General features: G+C 48.5%; 1 long non-coding RNA gene across 1 annotated transcript; it reads right to left on the reverse strand.

Annotated features, from left to right (window-relative positions):
- Positions 1-696: 696 nt before the first annotated feature.
- LOC125616496 lies at positions 697-1,678 on the reverse strand. Its single transcript, XR_007347126.1, has 2 exons — positions 1,476-1,678; positions 697-949 (listed from the first exon to the last, which is right to left on the reverse strand). It is a non-coding gene; the product is annotated as an uncharacterized LOC125616496 (long non-coding RNA).
- Positions 1,679-6,648: the final 4,970 nt, after the last annotated feature.

Below are 6,648 nucleotides of genomic sequence, written 5' to 3' on the forward strand. Positions count from 1 at the left end.
TAAAGTAGGAATAAAAATATCTATATAATGACATTGTTAGGTTCTTTTAATTAATCTGCACAGAATGCTACCCAATAGTTTTGTTGTTGGTGGTGGTGTTTTGGGTATGGGAGACTGAGCTCAGGGGCACTCAACCACTGAGCCACATCCCAAGCCCTATTTTGTATTTGATTTAGAGATAGGGTTTCACTGAGTTGCTACGTGCCTCGCTATTGCTGAGGATGGCTTTGAACTTGCAATCCTCCAGCCTCAGCCTCCTGAGCAGCGGGGATTACAGGTGTGTGCCACACCGAACCTGGCCCCAATAGTTTTTTATCAGTGCAAATACTACTGGAAATTCCCAATGTTCATGCATGCATCTTTTACTGAGCACCTACTAAGCATTGGGCACTATTCCAGATTTAAAGAAGTAAATCTGGGTAAATAAATGCTTTGTCCCTGACTCCATAAGCAAAGCTTCAGCCTCTAATGCTGGAATATAAATTCTCTTTCATCTTGGTCAGTTCTTCAGAAGGTGCATAAACATTGGTGACTGTTTTTAGTAACTGGGCCCTGAGAGGATGCTATTTGGCTGGGGGTAGGGGGGTGGGCAGAGAGAGACTGTTAGAAGACCAATAAGACAGCTATTTCCAGTAAGCCAGGCCTCAACAGGAGTCCACACCAAACCAGCAATTAAAACACACACAACCTAAAAGATGCTTGTCCTGACTTCCTTGTTTTTATTTTTCATTTCAATGTCAATTTCTAGAGGGCTTCTTCTTCCCAGCTTGGAGGGGAGAGGGCAGGCATGCTCTGTCCTACTCAGAACCAGGGGCCAGGCAGGGTGGTCTGCAGGCTGACAGGTAGTTGAAGGATGGCTGTGATGCACCCCATCTCCCCAGAAGGCTTCGTTCTCTACTGAGGAAGGAGAGGAAGCCCATGGATCATTCTGGAACAGCCAAGCCTCCATCTGGGAAAGTTAGATTTGAGAGAACAAAATAGCAGTTTTTCTTTCCTAAGAAAAGAATGTCCTGGGGAGAAGAGTGGCTGCCTCTCTGGTGAGCAGTGTGACCGGGGACATCCAGAGAACTGAGAGCAGCCCAGGCAAGGGGGCTGCCTTGGTGCAGAGGTCAGAGGACCAGGGGCAAAGCACAGAAAGCCAAGCTTCAGGGAAGGTGGCCCAGCAGGGACTCCAGGAAGAAGCACAGAGCCCCCTGCAGGGGAGACTCGTCAGGTGCCAGGAGCCACTCTGTTCCAGGGATGGCATCTGTCTCTGGTCAGTAGAACTCGACCAGGCCCCCCTTTCCTCCAGAGAGGGGATCCCTGCCCACTGTCTCATCTCATCAGAGTTGGCTTAGGAAACTTTGGTCCCTTCAGATAACTGGGATGGCAGGGGCTGGCCCTGAAGGCCAGTGGCCCATTCAGCCCAGCAAGCCAGAAGTTCACCTACAGAACCCTGGGGTTGCGGTGGGGGTGGGAGCAGGTTTCCAACTCACCCAGGGTGCAGCCAGAGCGAGCTCGGAATCCTCTGGCACTTTCTTCCCTCAGGAAGCTCCAACCTCCCCAGGGAACTGGGTGGCAGATGCTTCTGCTACTCCATAAGCCACAAATCACAAGTCTGTTCACAATGTGATAATACTGGCTCATGCCCTGAGAGAGTGGCAGGTTGGGAAAGGCAGAGACTGCTCACTACCCTCCTTTCCCCGCCTACTGTATTCTTTTGAAGGACAAAAAAAAAAAAAACGAAACAAAACAAAAAAATTATCTGGGTTCAAACATGAAAGAGAAGATGAGCAAGCAAGAAAGAGAGAAGAAATGTCCCCGATCAAAAACAAAAATGAAACTAAAGTCATTTAAAGAAGGCAAAAGCCTGCATTGGAAGCAAAACTGCCCCCAAAAGAGCAATCCCTGGTAACAGGGAGTGACATTTACTGCCCATGGGTGGGAGGTGGAAGTACCGACCCGTGATCTAAACAAAACCCAGGCTAGCAAACGAAAAGGCGAGGAGTCAGCAAAAGTGGTCAGAGACCAGCACTTCCCCCTGTCAGGGTCACCCTGAGGACAGAGAGCCACCAAGTAGGCCACCCACTCGGGAGAGGAGAAGTGAGCATGGAAGGGAGGAGGCCAGCAGGCAGGTCTCAGCTCCGCCCCTCAGGAGTGACCTCAGGACAGGGCTCTTTTAACACCTCTGGATTCTTTGCCAGATGACAAAAGCGTCCTCCCCTGTCCTGGGCTCCAGGCCCTTCCTTCACATTGCAGCCAGGGATCCTCCTGGGTGAGAACTCCTCCTGACTCACATTCCCAGGGCTGCGTGGTACAGAATGAGCGGGAGGAGGGGTGGAGGGAAGGGCTGCTGAGCCCTGAGCCACCAGGGAAAAGGTAACTTATTCAAATCAGGTCTGGGCTGGGGAGCTCCGCGCCATATTGATTCCTGGCCGCTGTGAACACTTCTATGGAGTGCCTCACCCTCCCTGTGACCCCGTCTCCTGGCGGGTAAATGGGGGGTGGTCATGGTGCCATGCATTTCTCAGGGCTCATGAGCATTAAAGGACAGTGTCTATACATTGCTGAACACAGGGCCCAGCACCTACAGGAGCACACCGAGTATCAGCAACTGCTGGTTTATAAGGAGAAGTAGTGACAGCGAAGCTCTGGTGGTTGAGTTGGGGGACACAGAGCCCAGCACAAAGGGCTTGGGCTTCCTCTTCTCTCCCCTGGGGCTGGTGAGTCCTTTTTCCCTCAGGATATTAGAAGTCCATCAGTGGGGACTGTGGAAAGGCCTGTGGCACTGAAGTCAGACCTGAATTCTATCCAGAGATTCACCACCATCTCTGAGCTTCGGTCCTCAGCTCTCATCAGGGATTAAGCACGCCCACCAGACAGCTGCCAGGGGACGGATACGGAATTCCTGGACAATAGCAGGTGCCCAGCGAAACCCCCTCCACCCCAGATGAACACCCACCTTCCCTTCTAAGTGCACACTAATTCCTGGTTATTTTCCAGAAGAGTAAGAAAAGCCCCACTAACCCAGCTGCAGAGGAATCTGACAACACAGAGCTTCATCTGGACAGGTGGGGTGGTCGCTTCCCATGCTTGATGGACAGCATTAAGTACCTGGGGTCTCCAGACATGTCAGGCGGCTGCCAGCGCTGGGGACAGATTGCAGTCTCATGGCACTGCCCCTTCCAGAGGCCACATCTTTAGCAGACAGCAGAAAATGCAAATCAGGCAGTGTGTGGCCTTTGAAATGACTTTACCAATCCTCAGAACTGGGAAGCTCCAAGATGGCCGGGGGAGTAAATATGAAAAAGAGAGAAACCCGCAAAACCCCAGCAAAGGTCTCATTAGTGATTCAAGAATGACAGCCATCTATCTCCTTTCAAATAAGATAACGATTGGCCACGAAAAGAAAAAAAATTCAAACATGGCTTGCAGTGTAATTTTTGCCTCCCCCAGAGGTAAGGAAATAGGGAATTTAGAGGCACACAAGCAAAGATTTCTGATTTCTTGGTCCTTCTCATTTCTTCCTTCTCAGAAAAAAAAAAAAAAAAAGCAAAAAGAAGTCTGAAGGTGAGTTCTAAAAAGGAAGTACAGAAATGGGGAGTCAAAGAAATGGAGTGTATTCTTTTAATTCACTAACTTTTTCATCGATCGTATTTTCCTCTTTTTTCCTAATTTTGTTTTTGAAGAGAGAGAGAGAGTGAGAATTTTTTAGTATTTATTTTTCAGTTTTCAGTGGACACAACATCTTTATTATATTTTTATGTGGTGTTGAGGATCAAACCCAGCACCCCACGCATGCCAGGCAAGCGCGTTACCGCTTGAGCCACATCCACAGCCCCCTAATTAGTTTTTATTAGGAAACATTTCCTAATTTTTAAAAAATAGAACAAACAATAATTCCCATTCATCCACCAAACACTAATATCAATACCAACAGTTGTCTTGTTGTGTCTCGACCTTCTTCCACTTCTACCCCATTTTAAGTAATCTTTCAGGCATGATATCATTCCATACATAATATTTTGTTAATAGCCCTTGACTGAGCACCTGCTGTGTACACTTTCCACAGGGCACACAAAACGGACGAGGAAGATTGCTTGCTATCACGCAGCTGATTGTCTTGAAGGTGGAAGCAGAGCTGACACATGTAAAGTTGGCATTTATAAAACAGATCTATATAAAATATTTAAATGATGGATACTATAGAATGTGAACCACACCAAGCATATTCTCAATGCTTTATAATATTGTCCTCTATGGTATAGTCCTCCTAACAACATGATGAAATGGTAATATTTTTATCCCAGTTTTACAGATGAGAAAGCTGAGGCACAGAGAGATTGAGTATTTCTGACCAAGGTTGCACAGCTAGCTGGGAGGCACCAAGTGCTATTAAGGAACAAAAGAGGAAGTAGATAATTATATCAGGGTCTCTGGAGAAACGAGGAGAAGTTTTCCATGTAGATAAGCGGAGGAGATAGTGTGAACAAAGGTTCAGGGAAAGAAAGAGCTCAGCACACAAGAAAAAGAGCTTTGGAGACAAGGTAGGAATATCCAGAAATGGAGCTGGAAAAGCAGGTGAGGTCAGACTCTGTGAGATGTCCCAAGGACATCGACATCCCCATGACCTCTGGATGGCCAATGGAGATTAATTAGGCAAATAGCAAGGTAAAAGTCCTATTAGAAACATATCTGTGAAGACTTCATAGAAGAGAGAATATAAATGGGGAACATAGAAGGTGTATGAATGTCCAGGTGACTTGGGGTGTGTGAATCAAGTCTTTGGAAATATGAAAATAAGAATTGATCTAGTTCCTTTTGTGTTTCTATAACAAAATTTCTTGAGCCAGGTAGCTTATAAAGCAAATACATTTGTTTGGCTCACAATTCTGGTGACTGGAAGGTCCGAACAGTTTGGCACCAGCCTTCTGGCAAGAGACCTTGGCTATGTCACAGCATGGTGGAGGGGTAGCAGAAGGGACAGGCTCACAGATTGACCTCTCTTTGTAACCACCTGCTCTCACAAGAACTAATCCCACAAGACCTGACTCACCCCATGGGAAAGCTCAATTCATTCACAAGGGCAGAGCCCCTAGGGACCCGATGGCCCTCCATAAGGCACCTCTTAATGTTCTAACACCTTGATTCTAGCACACTGGGGTCCAAGCTTCTAGCACATGAATCTTTGGGGAACAAACCATATCCAAACCACAACGAGAGTTAAATGACAGAATGCTAAATGGATCTCCTATTTCTCAGAATTTTAGCATAATCCCCAAACTCTGAACAATTGAAAAAAAAAGGTACTGTAGATTCTGAAAAAGAGTTCCTAGATACATCAGTGAAGAACTTGCTGGGAGGCGGCCAAAACCCACCAGAATGCTTTAGCCCCTCACTCCCTCACTCACCTCCGGTCTGTATATAAGAGCAACCCAGAGATTGGCCCAGGATTTCTTTGCAAAACAAGAACAGGGGGAAGGGATATTGACCTTTCTCAAGCCAAGAAAGGGAACTCGGTGACTCCTAGAAGAGCAGGGGACCAGAGTATGGAGAACATCCTTAGGAGGTTGTGAAGGGATGTCTTAGAGTTTGGGGACCACAGAGGACAGCATCTGCCTTTCGCTCTGGAGGAGACTTGGCTAGAACTGCCAGCAGAGCTGGACAGGGTCAGCAAAGTGGCCTGGAAACTCAGGTCCACAGGAACCACAGATGACAGACACTGGGGACAGCCTGTGGGGCTGCAGATGCTCAGAATAAAGACACTAGAGGCGTGCTACAGAGGCACAGAGAGGGAGTTAGTCCTCACGAGTCAGCAAGGGAGTCCTGGTCAACCGTCAGCCTGAGAGTGGCCTGAAAGCAATGAGGGCGTGCAGAAGAGAATGCTCACATCAGGCCTGACCACTGCCTCTGGAGGCTCTGCTTACAAGGTGGGGCCCTGGGTGGACGTCGCTGCTGGCCATTCCCAGCACAGAGGAGAACGGCCCCTGTCCACACTGCAGGGACAATACAGCTCATGCTCAACTCCCGCTTTCCTTCTGGAGTCTGGAATTGTGGTATGTGCCAAGCAGAGGCCACGGATATACCAGCCCCGAGCAAAACCCTGGATGCTTTGTCCACATTACACCCTGGATGCTAGTGGGCCACATTACACACGTGCTGTCACCACTCACTGCTGCAGAACTCAGCAGTGGACTCTTCTGGGAAGGAAGCCGCAAGCCTGCACCTGGTTCCCTGCCCTTTGCCCCACGTCTTTTGCTTCTGCTCACCTTACTGGGAACCCTTGTGCTGTAACCAGCGGCAGCCGTGAGTACCCTTACCCACCCAGTCCTGCGATGCTCAAGGGAGGTTTCAAAACTAAGGTGCCTCCAAAAAGCCCACCATCGCCCCACCAGAACAGCAACGCCAGCACTCGGGTGTCTGCATGGATGTCACGTTTGACAGCCGCAGTCACGTAGAGCCATTGTAGGCTTTAATTTTTCAGTTTTCTCCTTGAGCTGCTCCAGGAGAAAGTAGAAGCAGCCTGAGGCCTGGGGGCAGAGGGAAGAAAGAGCAAATGAAAAAGGAGAAGGAAATGAGGAAGTCAGATGAAAATTGACTTCCCAGACCGTAAAAATGCCGCTCTGGCCTGAGCTAGGGTGGGGGGAGCATGGAACAGAGTCGATATTA

This window comes from Marmota marmota, unplaced genomic scaffold (assembly GCF_001458135.2).
Source record: "Marmota marmota marmota unplaced genomic scaffold, marMar, whole genome shotgun sequence".
In the NCBI taxonomy this organism is placed as follows: domain Eukaryota; kingdom Metazoa; phylum Chordata; class Mammalia; order Rodentia; family Sciuridae; genus Marmota; species Marmota marmota.